The 22,914-nt window shown below is 37.3% G+C and overlaps 1 long non-coding RNA gene across 1 annotated transcript; it reads right to left on the reverse strand.

Moving 5' to 3' along the window:
- Nucleotides 1-4,176: 4,176 nt before the first annotated feature.
- On the reverse strand, nt 4,177-11,708 carry LOC309687894. Its single transcript, XR_014270898.1, has 3 exons — nt 10,922-11,708; nt 7,626-7,736; nt 4,177-7,517 (listed from the first exon to the last, which is right to left on the reverse strand). It is a non-coding gene; the product is annotated as an uncharacterized lncRNA (long non-coding RNA).
- Nucleotides 11,709-22,914: the final 11,206 nt, after the last annotated feature.

Raw genomic sequence — 22,914 nt, forward strand, 5'->3', positions numbered from 1 at the left:
ACACTGGCCTTATTGATTCACATGCATTCTGTAGGCTGATGAATACCAATCCACTGAGGAAACTGTTCAGGTGCTGTTTATTTTCTGAATGTGTTCTGTTACACATGCTACACTTACTGGCTTTGTGCTTTGCCCTTTATTTCTATCTTTTCTCCTATGTCCTCCACTTTCTTTTCTTTTTCCCTCCCTTTTCACTTCTTTTCCTTATCTCTCTGCTCTCTGTTTTCTTTTTCGCTAATCTGCCCCTCCCCACCTGTCAACTCTGGCATTGTTAAACTGCACGTATACTAATGTGAATAATAAAATCAATACATAAATAAAGAAAAGAAAGGACTAACAAGAGAAGCTTATAGAGAGTTTATAGAGTTCCTCTTGGCAAAGCAAATGTGTTTGGCACAACAGTGCATTCAGATCATGATTCTGCTCACTAACGCTGCCAGGCACAGCAGGTTTAAAAAAATAATAAATAAATAAAACACAAGTGGCAGCCGTTTGCTATAAACCAGCTTTAAAGGTTGTCAGTCAGTCATGGGTGTCAGACTGATGGTCAGCGCTCTTGCAGGCTGACAAAATCCATGCTGGATGTGCCAGCCCAGTGCTGTCACCTAATATTGCATCATTCCATGACATAGCCTACACTCTGCAGTCACAATCACCATGCACAACAGCGTGCCAGTATAATGAAGCCAATGGGGACAAGTGCAACAAGTGGTTTAGCTAGGCCTGCTAATGTTCCTTGGTGTCACAGACATCTGCTCCTAGAGTTGACAGGACTCACATGGATCACTTACTTGACACTCATAGGTTACAGAGCCTGGCCAGTGAACTGGAGCTACGGTGTATGGTGAGAGAATTTTAGAGTGTACCCTTGGCTGCGACTGTGATAGTTCAGTCATTGAACCCTTTGTTTTTGTTATCTTTTTTTTTCAACTGCAGGACCCACATTAACAAACTTGAGTTTGTACTTATGGGAGGGAGTGCTACAGCCCAAGCAGGCCTGCATGTTGTGTGGGTGTGTTCTGTGTCTCTGTTGAACTCAGACACTGTTTTCCATGAGGAGCCAGTGTGCACCTGGCCCCACTCTGCAATCAGCAAACAAAGGCTACTTGGTCGGTTTGTGTGTGAACAAGCCCTGAGAGTGGAGAACTGTGGTGATGTGCTTTGAGTTTCCGTGCTTCAGACTAGTGGTGCTGCTAGTGAGCAGTTTGGGTGTGATGACAGCAGAAATATTTTTATTTTATTTAACCTCTTCCCTTTCAGGATATCTTTGTTTGCTGTTACAGTTGCATTGCAGTCTCTTTATGCTTGGTCATTTGTAATAAAAGCCTATTATTATCATTGTTACAAAATTCTCAGCTTTTTTTTCTTTTCCTAGTTCTTACTGTTGTTGCTCCCCCCATCTCCTAGCCCTTTTTGGGGATGGGGGGGTTTCTTTCTTTTGTACCATGAGTTCAGACGCGCAAGGAAGTGTAGAAGTTAGCGCTGCCTCACCGTAAGAAAGTTCAAACATTATGATTGGTGGAGGCCTTTGCCATGGGAATTTTGTGAACATAGAGGGAAATCTTGTGTGCAACCATGCCATCCCACCGCCATAAATAAAAGAAAGCTTAATAGCCTCTCATTTATCAAATGAAATATGTATAACAGTTAAAGTACTTTCCTCTGCACACAAGATAAAGCCTGTGTGCACATTCACATTGTGAACACCATATCTATATATCTACCTCTCTGTCTGTCTATCTATCTATCTATCTATCTATCTATCTGTATATCTATCTGTACATATATGTGTGTATATATACATATATATGTAGAGAGAGAGAGTCAACGCTTTTATTCATCCTAAAGGTGTTCAGGTTACTATTGTAGGCCAGTCAAGTTCTTTCACAGTAAACTCATTTATTTTTTACAACTCAGTCAGCCATATTGAGCTGTCACACACCAAGTCAACATTTTATTTTTTAAAGATTTTTTTAAGTTATTCACTTCAGTAGGATTTTTTTCCCTATTTTTATGTTAATGCTTAAATTCAAAGTCAATATGTGCAGTAGTGATGATTGTGCTATGTATAGATAGATAACTTGGATGCTTTAATCAAACTTCAAAGTGACATGGTTTTCGCCTCTAGGTGACACCAACAAATTATAATACATCTGTTTCTGACCCCCTGACAAACTGAAATTTTGCTAACCCCTTTAATAAACTAAAATCTTTGAAGTACAAAGCAACATGACGGCTTGAAAACAGTCATTTTTTAGCCATCTACAAAAAAACATGTGAAATAATTTACAATTGTTTCTTTTGAAGTAGATGACCACATGAACGTGTTAAATAACTCAATTAGATTGCAGGTGTGAGTCTAAATCTTTGATTTTTTCCTGTATTTACCCCCTGCAGTCCGTCAGACCTGCTGTGCAACCTTATACTCCCCCAAGCCATTGCACTTGTTTAGAGGAGTGTTAACTTATTGTAATGTGAAATTTAAGGAATTCAAATAAAAGCCTAACTTTCTTTAAAAATGTCAATGTGAAAACAGTATTACAACTGCTATTCTTACCTTTTGAAGGTTCAGTTTTAATGATCTGCTTTTAACTCCATGCAATTTAAGTATCTAATGACTATAATTTAAAAACTAAAATTAAAGAATGGTTTAAAATTGAAAAAGATTTAAAGTTAAAAAAAATCCACCTCCATTTGGTTGGATGAAACAGCATTTTTAAATTGGTTCTGGAACTATTATAGCACTACAACTAAATTGTAATTTTGGGCACTAAATCCCACACTTGCCTAGATATCTACAGTAAATGACTGGACGTAGTCCTAGCATTTACAAAACCTCTTTAGGTGTATTACAGCACAACTGCTGGATTGAATTAGGAGGGTTCCGAGATTTGTATCAGAAGCTAATTGAGATACATTGATTATCTTGTGACAATGTCAGTCATAGTGTCCATGTAAACATACTGGAAGTAGGAGAGATCATTATAAATATGAGAAGGGCATCACTAAAATGTCAAGGTTTGAAAGTGTTTGCATTCAGCAGTGGCAAGGACCACCAGCATATTGGACATAACTTTCTGAATTGTTAACTATGTGAATAAATGTAATAATTACTGGAGTCTCAGTAAACTCAATTAATTTCAATTCAAGTTCATTTCAATGAACATTCAGGTAAAGACCCTACAGTATTCTGGAGAAAACAATCAAATAACCCAAATGTTACTAGTTTCTATGATTTATCTACTTAGTCACTGAGGATAGAATAAGGACATCACAGTAATCATGATCAGTGTTGGTCAAGTTACTTGAAAAAAGTAATCGGTAACTAATTACTGATTACTTCCCCAAAAAAGTAATGCCGTTACATTACTGATTACTTATTTTCAATAGTAATTAATTACTTAGTTACTTATTTACTTTTTAAAAACACGATTTACAACCTGGTGATAAAGCAATAGCTCTTTCAGCCCAATTCTACTTGTTCTGCATAATCCATCATACAAAGTGTAATCAAATGGAAAAGTCTCTTTTTAAAACTTGTTTTATTAGTTTTAATCTTTTAAAAAATGTAATTATATGCAACATTCTCTGACTGGAAGAAATTTGTTTAACATTTAAACCTATTTTCTGCACATTCCAGTGGAATGTGCAGAAAATAGGTTTAAATGTTAAACAAATGATTCCAGGAATGATTCCAGCACATAAAATAAAAAATTTTTTTGTGTTTACACTCACTCTTTCAAATAGATGCAAGTAAAACACAGCAGAAAATAAATAAAATCAAAGACTAGCGGTCCTTTTGCTCTATTTTCACCTGTAAAGCAGGAGCGGGGTAGGTGGAGGTTTGCCCTGGTGCAGGTGTGCCGCAGCGGTCAGTTGAAAAATCCACGAGTTTCTCTGTGAATTTCCCATTAGGTCGTAGCGCACTCGGTGCTTGTTTGGAAGTTTAGGGGTTTTTTGCTGTAAAAAGAAGTTTTCTTCCCACGCACAGCGGACACTAATGTTTTTGTCACTTTTTATGGAATCAAACTCAAAGTAAGGTCAGTACTTCCACGCTTTAAACGCTGCACGCTCATACTCTCTCCCGCACTCCATATATGATCCATGGTTGATCTGCACACAGCTGTTGTCACGAACGTCGCACTCGCTTACGTCACTGTCATGAGATATTCTCGCAAAAAAAATCACGGTTTTAGTAACGCAGTATCGCAGTGTTCCTACGGGAAAGTAACGGCAATCTAATTACCGTTTTTGCAATAGTAATCCCTAACTTTACTCGTTACTTGAAAAAAGTAATCGGATTACAGTAACGCGTTACTGCCCATCTCTGATCATGATGGCATGAAAATTCACCACTTTACCTTTATGAAGGACAGATTCACCTTTCTCCAACTGCAAGACAGTAAGTGCCACAAACTGATCCCAATGACACGATCATAAGAATTTATTGTGATGTTTTACTTCACTTAAAAGGCGTCTACAGTGTCAGCCAAAGCCACTTCAAACTCAGCAGTTAACCGCAATTTGAACTCTTGAAGACAACAAGTCAATAAATCTGCAAAGACATGTTCAGTGAAGGAAACTGGCAGCTGTACTTTTTGTCACCTTGACAGATGAATGACACGTCTCCTTGTTATCCCTCTGAACGTCTTTTACTTTTATCAGCTTCGTACCTCTATCTTATCCCCTGTACCTCTGTTGTCAATTGTCTTTATTTCCGTCTCTTGCACCGAGTCTCACTCGTATTCTACATCTAACTCTAATGAATTCTTCCTGGTACATTTAATTTTTTTTTATTCCCAGCTGCCCTCTTTTTATTCCTCTTGATATCTTCTTTGTGTTTTTGTCGTCACATCTGTTTGGTTAGTTGAGGACGTGGTACAGCGTCGTGTCTCAGGCCACTGGAGGACTTTTAGAAGTCAGCAAGAGAGAGTCTACGGCGGTCCCCTGGGTTCCTGTGTGCGCGCACACACACAAGCAAATTCACACAAATTCAATCACACACCAGTGTTAAGCTCTCAAATTCCCCTCAAAGAGTCTCACTCCCACAAGGCCACAGAGAGAAAAACAAAGAGATGGAATGTTTTCTCTATCCTCCCCTTTCCATCTCTTTCTCTCCTACTCTGGCTACAGTCTTCAGTCGTTCTCTGCAGTGCAGTACAAACATGCAGAGTGATCAAAGAGTCTGGGGGTGTCAGAATCGAGGGACAAAATGGACGTGTGTAGAAGACAAGATAAGAAAAGAAGTTGGGGGAACACAGCTGTCAATCAGACATTCAGTCAAACTCCGTGGAGTTTCTATCCCAGTGGCACACCTGCGGACTTCTGAGCTTACCTGCATGACCATCAGTGTATTAAAGTTGCTACAGTTGTTACCTTTGCTTTGTTTCAAGGTCCATGCTTTGTTCTTTGTTTGTAATTGAATTAAAAAAAAAATCTTGAGATAATTAATTAATTAACCTTATTACCATGGTAAAGGGAATGAAGCCACTTTTCCCTGTGTCACTGAAGCACAGGTCTATTTGTGCGAAGATAATCTACTGTTAGTATGTGAATCTAGTTGTGTTTACCTTCAAGCCCAACCTTTCGTGAAGTCAAATGAAAAGTATCCATTCATCCATTTTCTTATCTGCTTTTCTAACTTGGGGTCACAAGGAGACTGGAGGTTATCTCAACTGTTTCAGTGTGAAGGATGGGGTACACCCTGGACAGGTTACCAGTAGCTCCCAGGGCTGACATAGAAGGGCAGATAACATCACATGCTCACACCCACAGCTACGGCCAATTTAGAATCACCATTTAATCTAACAAGCATGTCTTTAGGATGACTACAACTTTATACCCTCAGTAAAAAGTGTCTTTTTTCCCCCTATTTTTAAATATAGCTTAAATGCTGCTACTGGAGATTAATAACCTCAAGAAAATGTGTACGTGTAGGTTTGCTTAGGGGAAAAAATAATAATAATACGGCAATAGTTTTAGTCCCGATGGTTGCTGTGTGAACCGTGGAGTCACAGCGCCCTCTTCTGGATCCAGCTGAAAATAGATGGACACGGTTGAGACGTTCACTGCATTTGTGTATACTCAACTACAGGCAATGCAAAGATCTGGAAGAGTCATACTTATTTTTAACCAAAGACAATTTTATTTTGATCAGCCTTTAATAATTGGAGATAATTACAATAAGTCTGATAAAAATGTAGGGTTTTTTTGCAACATTTAAGACACAAAAATAATTCTAATAAAAATAAAATGTTAAATTAATACAAAAATGTATTTTTATCCCTATTGTTTTACACAACTAACTGTATTTCAATTAATAACCCTGGTCCTTTTTTCTCTGTCTCCCCCATCTTTTTAGGCTGCAGACAGGAAGGCTCTGTCAATTCAGTGGGAATAAGTAGACTGATAAAATCCCAGTGTCTCTGTAGTATGCACTGAGTTTATTAAAAATAGCATTTAAGGTAAAATAGCTTGGGTGTTTAGGGTTGGGTTTTATCTGTTTATTATAGTTTTTAAATGATTGGTTTAAAAGAGATTTACCAGTTATGTTCCAAAAAATTGATTCTGTTCATCTGGACGTAGTGTTTTCAGTGGGAAAAACACTCTACAAATTTTCACCTTTGCAAATAAATGTGACACAAACTAAAACATATAGATTGTATCATGGTTTAATTTACATTGCATACTTACACCTGTCCTGGGGATCAGGTGTTGGGTTACCTGAAGAAAGGTCAGACTTTTAGTGGAGATGAAACGCAGGCTGGGTTTGCTCATCCATCCAGAATTGTGTGATTCAAAACTAATAATAAATATACATGTAAGTGTCTTCTCTCTTTCTCTCTCTTTTTGAGCAGGTTCATACATTTCATTGCATTATAGGGTAATTTGAAAACGTTAACACTACATTAATCCCAGTTATCCATTAGTGAGCTACCCATGTGCAAAATCACTGGTAGGAGAATTAAAAATTGGAGTTTATGCCTCTGTAATGTTATTTACACATATCTAGGGAGGAATTTCACTGGAGCAGCTCAAGAAATACATTTATTATTGACAAATAAACACCCAAGGCTAAATATCTATGGGTTATGTTTTTCTTTTTCCAGATTCTGATTGTCAGTTTGCCTGCAAGGGTGAAAAGTTTCAGTGTGTTCTTTTGTCACAAGGGAAAGAAATAACTTTTGAACTTACAGCTACCTTACCTGTTTAGCAATTTTTAACTGGTTTCAAAGGTGAAAGTGAGAGTAAAGGAGCCTGTGTGTGTGTGCGTGCGTGTGTGTGTGTGTGTGTGTGTGTCATATGGTCGTGTGGTACTAACAAAACCTTGGAGAAAAAACTATGGTAGATGCAGTTTTGTTCTTGGGGAAAGTGTGCTGAGTGCAGCTGCAAGTATAGCTTTTGTCAAAAACAAATTCATTGTAAGTGTACAATATACTTTACTTGCCTGCTTTTGTGCCAGAACATTAACATGCATCGATTATAGTGCTTGTTTACTTGTATTATTTATTTCAGTCCTGTGAAAAAAAGTGGATGAATTTCATTTTTAAGACCTAAAAATATTTACTCTGCATACTTTACCAACATCTGAGACTGTTTAGTCTAGTACCTCCACAGATCCCTACCTTTGATGTACATAACACCAGCAACAGCCAGGACAGTGGGGATGCACTCTTGTACAATATCGCTGCTGCCTAGCAACAAAAGGCCTCTCTTTATAGCAGCATTTCTTCTCACTGCAGACAGAAAGAGAGAGAAACAGAAAAGAAAAAACAATAATTTCTTTTACAATTCTGTTTGTTGCTTTAATAGCTTTAGTTTCAAAGGCTCTTTATTTTTTGTAGCTCTGTAAACAAATGTTTGCTACCAATCAATATTGTATGCAACATTTTTCATTCTTCTCTCAAGTATATGAACAGATACTCATGTACGTGTATTCTCGTAAAACCTGAAATACCGATTCAACTTCCTTACACAAGAAAAAGTGAACAAATAAATGTTCCAAAATGTACTTATTGTTTAAAAATAAAAATGGTTATTTGGGGGACATTCCTTCCAGCTATTTTGTGCAAAGCCAACTGAACCTTGTGCCATATTAATATGATAATAAAATATTAATACAAGGGAATGGAAACTTTAATTCAACATAAATTCTAATGTATTTCTTCAGCTTCAACGCAAGCATGAAAATAAATAAATAAATAAGAAACAAAACTAGCTTTATTTGATTTTTCCTGCATTGTAAATGTGACTGCACATCCAAACGGAACAATATACAGCAGTCAGGGCTTCAACCAGTAATGCTAACTTACACCATGAGGCCAACTTCTTGAATTTGAGACGTGGTGAAATCCTAAGACTGGCTGAGGTAGTGCAGCATGGGGAAAACAATCACTCAGAATAAATCATAATCATTTCTGTTGTGAGGTCCAGTAGACTTGTTTGTTTATTTAGCCATAACAGCTCAATAACATCTGCCTATCATGGCCGATTTCCCAAAACTAGACAGTATAAAGCCAGTGTTAATGTAACTGTTTATGTTTACTAAGATCCCCAATAACTGCAGCAATGCAGCAGCTATTCTTCCTTCTTCCTGGCGTTGCAACTCTTTACATTTTAACAATGCATTATAAGACAGACACACATATACAGTGCAACTAAACATATACACAACACAAAACTGCTCCATATAACACAAATTAGGCCTCTTATCAGGATAAGCACTGATAATACAACATTTAAAAAACATAAGACTAATGTACTGTCATTACTACAGCACACACGCCCATTTTTCAAATTCATATTACCATTTTTAACACCGGTCAAAAGTCAGACCAAATAAATATTGTTTTAGAAGTTTCTTGTATTATCTGTATTGGTAAAGTCCATTCTTCCATAGCCCTGTACAAAACTGTTCTTTTGATTGAACTGGTTCTTGCTTTGGGTAATAAAAATATTTTTCCTGTAGTCTGTCTAGTACAGTATTCCTTTCTGTTGATACTTCAATTCAATATTTTATACAACGTGATGGTGCCTTTGTAACAATAATATTTCTAATAAATACAATTTAAAAAATAAGCAATCTATATTTAACAATTAACCAATTAAGATATTTATGCACAATATTTGTGTTATATCCACAACAAAGGATCATTTGTACTGCTTTATTTTGTGCCATTTGCAATTTCATAATCTGCTCCATTGTACTATCAGACCATACTAATAATCAACATTAGACAATCAAAGACCTTACATGGCATTTAACTACTGAAATACTCTTATTTTAGCAACAAAATTATTAATGTGCTCTGTCCAGAACACTTTACTGTCTAAAGTTACACCCAGGATCCTGGTCTCACGGACTTGGTTAGCAGGTGCACCATTAATAGAAACCTGCAAAACTGGATTCTTACTAATAGAATGGTTAGAGCCAATTTCCATGCTACTAGTCTTAGATACATTCAAAATCTATTTATTATCCACTATCAATTTAACTATTAATTGGATCTATCTTTAACTATTTTTTAAATGCCATATATGTATATATATATATATATATATATATATATATATATATATATATATATATATATATATATATATATATTAGGGGTGCAACGATACACAAAATTCACGGTTCGGTTCGGTTCGATACTTTGGTGTCACGGTTCGATATTTTTTCGATACAAAAAAATGTTCATGCCTTTTTAATTTGTCATTTATTAAAATTATAAATATATATTTTAACTCAAAAGTACAGTTTTTAAATTTAACCCTAACCCTTGTGCGTGTTTTTTATTTTGACAGCGAATGCGCACCTGCGGACCACTTATGTGCAGCCCTGGTTATTTAGCTCGTCATATTGCAGCCACAGAAATTATTTTGTCCATGAAACCATAAAGCTGCACTTTCTTTTTGCCTCACAGTCTGATTTGTCATAACTTCTCCGTTTTGTGGTAAGCTTTTCTTTGGCTGTCACTTCTTCACCCTGACCTGTCTTATTTGGCTCAGCAGAACTGAAATGCTTTTACACTCACTCACATAAGCTCAGCGATTCTCTGCACGATCAACCTCTCACATGTTTAAGCTTGCTGCGGGAGATTTCACTTGTCATGTTTGCATAGTAAGCTAACGATTAATAAGACGATGTCAGAGGAATTGGTGCACAAATTATCATCACTCACAGATCAGTGCTGTCGCTCTCTATACACAGTTCGCACGATTGCAAAGTGAAAGCAAAAAAACAAGCGCAAATTCAAACGCGATTTCAATATGTCACATATTGACAGTACCTCACCGATGCCAATGACATAATTACCCAGCTACATTTCTGAAAGAATGCAAAAGCATTGACATATATTTTTCCTTCCTACAATAGCCCGACGGGCAGGGAAGAGATAGATTTTGGTAGCCCGACTGGAAAAATCGCTAGCCCCAGGACGTCGGGGTAGCGATATTGCAAGCCCTGTATCTGATTGAGGAATCACTCATCTTTGGAAAAGAGAGTTTATTACAGAGAAATGTCTCTTTCCAAAATAAAAGCTATACTATCCGCTTCTTCTGGGCTATATTCTCAGCAGCATAAGGAGAATCATGTGCTAACAGCTGTCTAAATGACTCGGCTAAAGTTAGTAGCATGCTTGTTGTTTTTGTCTTTGCACTAGGATGATGTCGGCGTAAATGTGCAGTCATATTCGTTGTGTTCCCACTAGTGCTTTCAGGTTAATCTCGTTGAAATTACCTTAACGCCACAACACGGCAAATCTCCATTAACGAGCTACTGCCAATCGCCCGTGCATGGGGCTAGACGGCCAACACGTTAACGAGCTAACTGCGCTAACACACTAGTTCCCACCCATGTAATTGAGCGTTGCATGGCACATCCAACATACTGTTTTACTTTAGTCCATGACTCGCTTACCTTCAGGGCCATACGTCACATGAAAACCAAAATAATTCCAAACGCCAGATCTGAATGAGGGTGGGGGAGGTCCATGTTGCAAGGAGAGCTTAACTTCTGTCTTGCTAGCTTGTCCTGTGCTCTTCCTTCTGACTATGCTGTCTGTGTTGAGCGCTCAGTGGATCTGCGCTCGACAGTGCAGCCTAGGCGGAGTAGTCGAACGCAGATTCACTGAGCGCTCAACACAGACAGCATCGTCAGAAGGAAAGTTGATAAAATAAATTACAAATGTTGTATTGTTCGATACATATGCGTACCGAACCGAAAGCACTGTATCGAACGGTTCAATATCGATACGAATATCGTTGCACCCCTAATATATATATATATATATATTAGGGGTGCAACGATACACAAAATTCACGGTTCGGTTCGGTTCGATACTTTGGTGTCACGGTTCGATATTTTTTCGATACAAAAAATGTTCATGCATTTTTAATTTGTCATTTATTAAAATTATAAATATATATTTTAACTCAAAAGTACAGTTTTTGAATTTAACCCTAACCCTTGTGCGTGTTTTTTATTTTGACAGCGAATGCGCACCTGCGGACCACTTATGTGCAGCCCTGGTTATTTAGCTCGTCATATTGCAGCCACAGAAATTATTTTGTCCATGAAACCATAAAGCTGCACTTTCTTTTTGCCTCACAGTCTGATTTGTCATAACTTCTCCGTTTTGTGGTAAGCTTTTCTTTGGCTGTCACTTCTTCACCCTGACCTGTCTTATTTGGCTCAGCAGAACTGAAATGCTTTTACACTCACTCACATAAGCTCAGCGATTCTCTGCACGATCAACCTCTCACATGTTTAAGCTTGCTGCGGGAGATTTCACTTGTCATGTTTGCATAGTAAGCTAACGATTAATAAGACGATGTCAGAGGAATTGGTGCACAAATTATCATCACTCACAGATCAGTGCTGTCGCTCTCTATACACAGTTCGCACGATTGCAAAGTGAAAGCAAAAAAACAAGCGCAAATTCAAACGCGATTTCAATATGTCACATATTGACAGTACCTCACCGATGCCAATGACATAATTACCCAGCTACATTTCTGAAAGAATGCAAAAGCATTGACATATATTTTTCCTTCCTACAATAGCCCGACGGGCAGGGAAGAGATAGATTTTGGTAGCCCGACTGGAAAAATCGCTAGCCCCAGGACGTCGGGGTAGTGATATTGCAAGCCCTGTATCTGATTGAGGAATCACTCATCTTTGGAAAAGAGAGTTTATTACAGAGAAATGTCTCTTTCCAAAATAAAAGCTATACTATCCGCTTCTTCTGGGCTATATTCTCAGCAGCATAAGGAGAATCATGTGCTAACAGCTGTCTAAATGACTCGGCTAAAGTTAGTAGCATGCTTGTTGTTTTTGTCTTTGCACTAGGATGATGTCGGCGTAAATGTGCAGTCATATTTGTTGTGTTCCCACTAGTGCTTTCAGGTTAATCTCGTTGAAATTACCTTAACGCCACAACACGGCAAATCTCCATTAACGAGCTACTGCCAATCGCCCGTGCATGGGGCTAGACGGCCAACACGTTAACGAGCTAACTGCGCTAACACACTAGTTCCCACCCATGTAATTGAGCGTTGCATGGCACATCCAACATACTGTTTTACTTTAGTCCATGACTCGCTTACCTTCAGGGCCATACGTCACATGAAAACCAAAATAATTCCAAACGCCAGATCTGAATGAGGGTGGGGGAGGTCCATGTTGCAAGGAGAGCTTAACTTCTGTCTTGCTAGCTTGTCCTGTGCTCTTCCTTCTGACTATGCTGTCTGTGTTGAGCGCTCAGTGGATCTGCGCTCGACAGTGCAGCCTAGGCGGAGTAGTCGAACGCAGATTCACTGAGCGCTCAACACAGACAGCATCGTCAGAAGGAAAGTTGATAAAATAAATTACAAATGTTGTATTGTTCGATACATATGCGTACCGAACCGAAAGCACTGTATCGAACGGTTCAATATCGATACGAATATCGTTGCACCCCTAATATATATATATATATATATATATATATTAGGGGTGCAACGATACACAAAATTCACGGTTCGGTTCGGTTCGATACTTTGGTGTCACGGTTCGATATTTTTTCGATACAAAAAATGTTCATGCATTTTTAATTTGTCATTTATTAAAATTATAAATATATATTTTAACTCAAAAGTACAGTTTTTGAATTTAACCCTAACCCTTGTGCGTGTTTTTTATTTTGACAGCGAATGCGCACCTGCGGACCACTTATGTGCAGCCCTGGTTATTTAGCTCATCATATTGCAGCCACAGAAATTATTTTGTCCATGAAACCATAAAGCTGCACTTTCTTTTTGCCTCACAGTCTGATTTGTCATAACTTCTCCGTTTTGTGGTAAGCTTTTCTTTGGCTGTCACTTCTTCACCCTGACCTGTCTTATTTGGCTCAGCAGAACTGAAATGCTTTTACACACTCACTCACATAAGATCAGCGATTCTCTGCACGATCAACCTCTCACATGTTTAAGCTTGCTGCGGGAGATTTCACTTGTCATGTTTGCATAGTAAGCTAACGATTAATAAGACAATGTCAGAGGAATTGGTGCACAAATTATCATCACTCACAGATCAGTGCTGTCGCTCTCTATACATAGTTCGCACGATTGCAAAGTGAAAGCAAAAAAACAAGCGCAAATTCAAACGCGACTTCAATATGTCACATATTGACAGTGGCTCACCGATGCCAATGACATAATTACCCAGCTACATTTCCGAAAGAATGCAAAAGCATTGACATATATTTTTCCTACAATAGCCCGACGGGCAGGGAAGAGATAGATTTTGGTAGCCCGACTGAAAAAATCGCTAGCTCCGGGACGTCGGGCTAGCGATATTGCAAGCCCTGTATCTGATTGAGGAATCACTCATCTTTGGAAAAGAGAGTTTATTACAGAGAAATGTCTCTTTCCAAAATAAAAGCTATACTATCCGCTTCTTCTGGGCTATATTCTCAGCAGCATAAGGAGAATCATGTGCTAACAGCTGTCTAAATGACTCGGCTAAAGTTAGTAGCATGCTTGCTTTTTTTTGTCTGCTTCCACTTGTCTTTGCACTACGATTATGTCGGCGTAAATGTGCAGTCATATTCGTTGTGTTCCCGCTAGTGCTTTCAGGTTAATCTCGTTGAAATTACCTTAACGCCACAACACGGCAAATCTCCGTTAACGAGCTACCGCCGATCACCCGTGCATGGGGCTAGACGGCCAACACGTTAACGAGCTAACTGCGCTAACACACTAGTTCACACCAATGTAATTGAGCATTGCATGGCACATTCAACATACTGTTTTACTTTAGTCCATGACTCGCTTACCTTCAGGGTCATACGTCACATGAAAACCAAAATAATTCCAAACGCCAGATCTGAATGACGTTCAATTTGCCTGTTGCAAGGAGAGCTTAACTTCTGTCTCGCTAGCTTGCCCTGCGCTCTTCCTTCTGACTATGCTGTCTGTGTTGAGCGCTCAGTGGATCTGCGCTCGACAGTGCAGCCTAGGCGGAGTAGTCGAACACAGATTCACTGAGCGCTCAACACAGACAGCATCGTCAGAAGGAAAATTGATAAAATAAATTACAAATGTTGTATTGTTCGATACATATGCGTACCGAACCGAAAGCACTGTATCGAACGGTGCTTAACAGGCATCCACACTATTGAGATCCTGTTTCTCTTTCTTCTTTATTGTGTGGATGCCCTCAATGGGCATCCACACTATTGAGTTCCTGTTTCTCTTTAGTCTTTATTATTCCGGGTGTTTCCGTACACTTTTTGCCGTGGATCTACTTCCACAATTTTTGTGCTATTTTCACCGTTCAAACTCTAAACTGTTCTGCTCTTTCTGCTAATGCCGGCTATGACTTTTGGTGTTTATTACTATTATACTTTTTAAAATATTACACTTTTTTCCTTTAATTTGTCCCATTGAAATGAATGGGAAACTTCCACAATTCTGCTAAAACTTTCTTGTCTTTGAAACTTAACTACTGCCTCATACTTTCACCTAGAAACTTCATTCAAACTTTAAAATGTTCTCAAATGATTTGGCTATTCCTGTATGATTCAGCTTTTTCAGATCTTCTACCGTTTAAATCTTATCCCTCTTTGAGTTTTCAGTTGCAAAATTGTGATTTTTCAGAAAATACATGCGTTGCTATGGTTGCTATGCAATTAACTCAGAGGGGACAGTGAAACTGTTTGAATTTTCTCTTCATGTCCAAACAACTTCTTGCTACTCGCTCAATTTCCACTCAAGCCCCACAAATTATACACCAAAACGTAGGTATTTTTGCTGGCTTTCAGAAAATGTCACTATCATTGTTGTGGGACTCATAGATATTTTGCAAATCTCCTCAGAGTAACACAAAGTCAGAAAACTCTCCATATAAACTCAATGGAGAGTTTGTTCAAAATCACCGCTGGATTTCTCTAATGAGAGGCATTTTCAAATTGTCATATCTCCTTAACGAAGCGAAGTTAAGACATGAGGCTTGTCCCCGTATATGTTCAGACACTCCTGACGCTCACAATTCAAGAATTTCTTTCTCACCTATTACCGTTCTGAAATGAGTTGGACTTGTGTGAGGGTAGGAAATTTGTCCCTCGCTCAGATTTCATCAGATTTCAATCTCTGGAAATGAACCACTTTTTTCTCTCGTCATATCTTTTTGATGGATTTCCACAGAGCCCTGAAAATTTCCATGACTGTTCACCAAAGCCTGCTGTTTCTTACGGTGAAAGAATAATTTTGATGCTCCATATAGATTTAGAGTTACCAAAGGTTGTTTGAGCGCAAGTCAAGGCAGTTTTTGCTTCGCCTCTACTCAGTTACAGTGTATTACAAGTCATATATCTTTAAGAATTTATGTTTTATCTCTGAATTATGAAGACCTGAAGATTCCCCCATCTCTTCTGAATAAAACGATGCCTGAATGACCGTTCTAGCCTCTACGGTTAGGAAATTATGGCCATTTGTTCGAGGGGAATCCTGAATGTCAGAAATACACTGAAGAAAACTCACACCTCTCTCTGTGTCTGTGTGTGTAAGGGCTGACTACAGCAGGTGCAGCTAATTTAACTGACTTACATATACCAAGCCCAGACTCTCCACAGCTCCTGTTGCCTTTACTGTCTGTGTATGTGTGTCTGTGTATCAATATTTCTCCTATGTTTAGGTATTACTCCTCAATCATAGTATTTCTGCTAAAGCAAAGTACTTCTACTACATCTAAGTACTTTTGCCAAATCATAGTATTTCTGCTAAATCATAGTATTTCTGCCAATTCATAGTATTTTTGCAAAATCATGGTATTTGTGCAAAATCATGGTTTTGGGGCCAAATATTTCTGTTATTTTATAATATATGTGCTGAATATATTATATGTGCCAAATCATAGTATTTATCCCAAATTATAGTATTTATGCCAAATTACAGTATTTCTGCTAAAACGCAGAAATAGTACCTTTTAGCAGGAATTTCTACCAAAAGATAGTACTTCTGCTAAATCAGAGTATTTCTGCTAAACCAGAGTATTCCTGCCAAATCATAGTATTTGTACTGAAACATGGTACTTCTGCCCAATCATAGTATTTATACCCAATCATAGTATTTCTGCTAAATCATAGCATTTGTGCAAAAACATAGTATGTCTGCAAAACCATAGTATATCTCTTATGTTATAGTATTACTACTAAGGCATAGTATTTCTGCCAAATCATAGTATGTGTGCCAAATCGCAGTATTTATACCAAATCACAGTATTTGTGGTAAAACATAGTATTTCTGCCATATTGTGGTATTTGTGCAAGAACATTGAACTGTTATGTTATAGTATTACTACTAAGTCATAGTATTTCTGCATTGTTATAGTATTTGTACTAAAACGTAGTATCTCTGCCAAGTCATAGAATTACTGCAATTTCATAGTTTTTTTTAGGAAATCTGTTATGTTATAGTATTACTACTAAGTCATAGTATTTCTGCCAAATCACAGTATTTGTGCCAAAGCATCGTATTTGTATGGAGTCATAGTATTTCTTCTAAATCATAGTATTTCAATCAAATCTCAGTAGTTGTTGTTAAAACGCAGTATTATTGCCAAATCATAGTATTTGTACCCAATCATAGTATTTCTGCTAAATCATAGCATTTGTGCCAAATCATGGTATTTGTGCAAAATCATAGTATGTCTGCAAAACCATAGTATATCTTTTATGTCATAGTATTACTACTAAGGCATAGTATTTCTGCCAAATCATAGTATTTGTACTAAATCATAGTACTTGTGCCAAATCATAGTATTTGTTGAACATCATAGTATTGGAACCAAAACATAGTATTTGTCCCAAAGCATCGTATTTGTATGGAGTAATAGTATTTCTTCTAAATCATAGTATTTCAATCAAATCTCAGTAGTTGTGTTAAAATGCAGTATTATTGCCAAATCATAGTATTTGTACCCAATCATAGTATTTTTGCCAAATCGTGGTATTTGTGCCCAAATAATAATTCTGTTATGTTATAGTATTACTACTAAGTTGTAGCATATCTGTTATGTTATAGTGTAGCTGCGGAATATAGTATGTGTGCCAAATCATAGTATTTATACCAAATCACAGTATTTGTGCTAAAACATAGTATTTCTGCCATATTGTGGTATTTGTGCAAGAACATTGAACTGTTATGTTATAGTATTACTACTAAGTCATAGTATTTCTGCGTTGTTATAGTATTTGTGCTAAAACGTAGTATCTCTGCCAAGTCATAGAATTACTGCAATTTAATAGTTTTTTTTAGGAAATCTGTTATGTTATAGTATTACTACTCAGTCATAGTATTTCTGCCAAATCATAGTATTCGTGTGAATTTGTATACTGTAATATCACTGTATTATGTAGTGGCTAAGTAGGGGCTGTTTACTAAGTGCATCAGTGTAAATAGGTCATCTCTTGTGTTGGAGTGCCCTCTTGTGGCGCCTTTTGGGTAGTGCCTTAGTAAACGGGAACCCTGTAAAAAGTGGCATCAGACTGATTTGTAGTGGAGGAATTTGTTACCAGTTTTCTTAATCTTTAATCTGTATGCATGTTGTAATGCATACCCTGTTCTTAATCATAGAAACCACACCATATCACCTCTCCACATCCTCCTACTGTATGCCATACCTCCATGTACCATCCATCTGACCGCAATAAACTCCACCTGTGGTAATCTAATCCCTGGATGTCAGCCTCTCCTTCTGACCGAGGATAGTTATAGTATTTGAGCCAAATCATAGTATTTGTGCTAAAACATAGTATTTCTTCCAAATCATAGTATTTGTGCCAAAGTATAGTATTTCTTCCAAATCATAGTATAACTGCACAATAAAGGTTCTTGAGCCACATCAGTGTTTGTGCCAAATCTTAGTATTTCTTCTAAATCCTAGTAATTCTGCTCAATGATAGAATTTCTGCTATGCTTTAGTACTTTTTTCCTAGATTGTAGTACTTCTGCTAAGTCAAAGTATTTCATGTAAATCATAGTATTTCTACCAAGTCCCAATGTTTCTGCTAAATCATAAATAATGTTTTAGTACAAATTGTATGATTTGGTGGAACTTTCTGTGTTCCAGCACAAATGCTATGATTTGGCAGGAAAAAAATATTATTTAGTCTAAATACTAAGTTTTAGCAGAAATGCTATGTTTAAACTTTAAAAAATTCTGCTATTTCTGCTGATGTGTGTTATGACTTTTGACCATTGAAATGAATGGTACACATTATCAATGTGGTCACTGATTTTGCATGATGGGCTGAGCTGTGCTTTACCTCAGCGAGATAAGCATCCGTTCTCAGACTGGGAGGCCTGGGTTCAAATCCAGCTTATGGCAATATTTCTTTCACTTAACAGTTAAACTTTTTTAAAACTCTTTTCAACACAAATTTCATTTTATTCACCCCTTTTCAGCAAAATTTTCAGTTTTTTTAACCCCTTTTCAGCACAAATCCAAACTTTATCAGCTCTTTTTCAGCAAAAACCTCTTTTCAGCAGAATTCTGCTCATTCAACTCTTTTCAGCAAAATTATCAGTTTTTTCTGCTGTTTTCAGAAAAAAACTCTTTTCAGCAGAATTCTGCTCATTCACCTCTTTTCAGCAGAAATTCTGCTGCTGGAACTCTTTTCAGCAGAATTTTCACCCCTTTTTTTTTGCCCAAATTCTGCTAGCACAATTGTCAATCTCTCCACCTTTTCTTTGTGAGAAAGTGTTTGGCTCAGTGAGCTAAATAGCTGCCCTTTGATCAGGAGGGCCAGGTTCGAATCCTGCTCAGGGCATCTTTTTTTTTTTTTTTCAACTTTTTCAGCTTTTTTCAGCAGATATCTTCAGCCGTTAAGGCATCCACACTGCATTTTCGCAGGAAATGCAAATTTTTCTAGTTACTCATTTGAGTAACTAGAAAAATACTAACTAAAGAATACCCTTTTCTATAAGCATCCTGATATTCACTAATTAAATATTCACACTGAAAAAAACATTTATCTGCTCATAATTCTTTCAGTAATCCTTAATAAAACGGGTAATAAACTTATTGGATGACTATTAGACCCACAAAAATGTCATTTACTATTTTCTCGCAGAGGAAAAAAAATACTTCTTACTGCAATTTCCCATGCTTGGCATTCTTTCAGTAAAACTTATCATACATTTATGATATGACAAATGGCCAGAGCAGTCGGATTAGCAGTACTTTAAGCAGTGTCATGTCAATCCAGTCAATACACAGAGGTTTGTTTTACATCTTTTTAACATATTGTCTGTTGTACTTATATTTACTAGGTTAAAGTTTCTCTTTCCTTTTAGGATTTTCTTTTTAATTAGATATAATACCCGCGTGTCTGTTCTAGGCATATTAATTTTTTTTAGATTATTTAACTTAATTAGAAAATATTCATTGAAATGATTTGCAATATCATTTGGCTTAGATAAAAACTGACCTCCTGTCTCTATATAGAAAGGCATATCTTTTATGTTTTTGACAATTAAATCCTTTAATATATTCCATATTCTTTTAATCATATTTTTCATCTTTAATCTTATTTTCATAAAATAATTTCCTTTTCTTTCTATTTAACCCAGTAAAAAAAATCCTTAATTTAATATATACCTGCCAATCTGATTCATAACCACATTTGCTGGCTGTTAATTTTCTACCATATGCTCCTTCTCTGTCAAACCAGTACATTTTCTTATCGGTGCATGCTTTTCCACCACCTGCATAAATAATATAACACTTCAAACTTTGCCAACGGATTTTCAGGGTATATTTCAGATAAAACTTCTGACCATCATATTTTCTTTAGCAATTTTCAAGATAGATTTTTTCACTACATATCTTTGGATCCTCACTATCATTACTCTACATCCAAATTTTGTTTTCTGATCCAATTCTGTGGGCAAATTCCACGAAATTCTACGTTTTGTCCCTAAACAACTCATTAAAGAGAGACACCATGAAGTCGTTGGTAGTCTAAACACACATAAATTGAATTTGCTGCTGTGGCTTTTCAAACTTTCAGCCTTTTCTCTCAACTCTTTATTCTCTTTCATGAGTAACTGTTTTGATTTCTCCAACGTATGTTCGCGATCCTTCATGTTTGAGAGAGTTTGTTCTACTTATAAGTTTCTTCTTGCATTCACTCAAATCCTCCTTCATAGAATTAAGCTGGGGCTGTAGTTTTGTCAGTTGCAGCATTTACTTCCTCTCTTATTATATAGCAGATTGATACTAACATTTCTCGCTGCTTCTCACATAAAGAAAATCTCACTTCATGTTTGTTCCTCTTAGTGCTACCTACACCATGAGTACAACTTGTGAACATTTGCACCACAGTATACTGAAAAAATGATACATAAATGATACACATTTTATGTGCAATGAGCACCAGGATTATTATGAATGTGTCACTGTTTCCTCCATGTTTGAACTGTTTTGATATCCAGAAGGCACAATGTATTCAAATAATCTACCCCCCCCCCCCCCCAAAAAAAAAATTGTCCTTAAGTACAGTAGCAAAATATCTATACTTCTGATTAAGAGTTAATACAGTGGATAATACTCAGTGCTTAGGCTGCAAAATGCAAAGGATCTCTTAACATAACATCTTAACATCTCCTAATATAGTTTAACAAGGACTTTGAAGAAGATCTGTGTGAGTTTTATACTACACCTTTCTATGCATCGCCACTTTATTGTGCTTTGAAAGACTGCATTGACCCTGGAGATATGTTTCCGTAGGCAGTATGACCCTGGTAGGTTTTTTCAAGGCAAATGGGTAAAGGGCCAGTCTTAAACAAGAAAACCTCTGTAAAATTCCAATATATATTTCCCAAGATTATGTTATCAGTGTACCAGCTCGGAGCTAGGCCCAGGAAGAGTCCTCAAAGGACAGTGCCTGGTGGCTGTGCCTTAGCATATAACTCAGCCCAAAAGAACCTCAACCCTTCTCTCCTTTGGCCCCACCAACTGCAGGGGGGTTCTGTGCCATGTGGATAGGGTAGTGATCGACTTCATCAGGGTGGCCTACAGTCTTCATTGGATCACTTTGCAAGCAAGTGTGAAGCAGCAACAATGAGAATCAGCATCTCTAAGAGTGAAGCTGAAACAGCTGAAAACATTGCGGCAAAATGTTGAGGAAAAGCACTGAGTTTTTTAAATGGATTAACAATGAGGTGGAGTTGTTGCTGCGATTAACACAAAAGTACAAAGTTGGCAAAGCGAGTGAGAGTTAAAGAACTTGAAGAAAAGCTATCTGAAGCATGTACAAACTGATATTAATCTTTAATAGGGCTGTCAAAATTGGGAGCAAACAAAACAACTGCTGTATAATGCCCTCCGCTATCTTAGTTTAATTGGTCACTTCACTGCATCACATGACTAAAATGTGTCATCGTTTTCAAAAAGTCTCAGTTTTCGCTGTCCACACTGTGACACGAAAGCAGCGTTTTCAAATTGCTGCGTTTTCCTTGAGCGAAAACACCGTCTCAGTGTGTATGAAAGGCCACACAGAGAAAAAGATGCGTTTTCAAACGAAAATGCATTAGTGTGGACGTAGCCTTACACTCAAAAAAAGAAAATTGGGTGGTTGTTACATTTACAAAAGTCTAACTTGTCATTTGAACAAAATAATTTCATGTTTCTATGGTGAATGCAATTAAATAATGTTGGATCTGCATGAAATTCAAAAACTTAATTTGTTCTTGTTCAGATGACATGATACAATCTAGGAAGAGCGGTTAGTTGCCTGCACTCACGAAATTCACAAGATCACACGAGATTTCAAATCACAGGAAAATCACTGGGGTTATAAGAGGCAGATAACCATAGCAAAATATATGCTGTTGCTATTTATTGTGGTTTAAACTGTCAAGGACAAAAACATAGAGACAATTCTGCATGAAGCATAGCTTTCATACTTTTTTATGTTTGGATTGAATAATCATCTTATTGCCCACCTTCTTTGAGTCAATCAGCCATCACTCTGCGTGGTTTAAATCTGTGCTTAGACTCTCATTAGTGAAACCTCATCCAAGTCACTCAGAGCTCCATTTAAGCCCCAATTGTCCCACCACCAATGTCCAGGCTCTTTGGTTCTGCCATGATGGGTCGTCAGACAAACAGACATTTCTATGTGTTTTAATGTGTTTTACCCCCAACATTCCAGACTTTTTCTTCAGCCTAATGCATCTCTTTAGCACCAGCAGCACCACCGCAGCGTAAACCATTAACTTACATTAATTCTGTTGAATTAATGTAAGTGATTGATTTACTGTCAGATGGTGCTGGAGTATGTACACAAGCTGCTCTTCAGATTATCTTCTGAAGCAACATCCAACATCCTGTAAACAATAAAGTCTGGAAATGGCCCGTAAGTATAT

Source organism: Aulonocara stuartgranti, assembly GCF_965226115.1.
Source record: "Aulonocara stuartgranti genome assembly, chromosome: 14".
NCBI lineage: Eukaryota > Metazoa > Chordata > Actinopteri > Cichliformes > Cichlidae > Aulonocara > Aulonocara stuartgranti.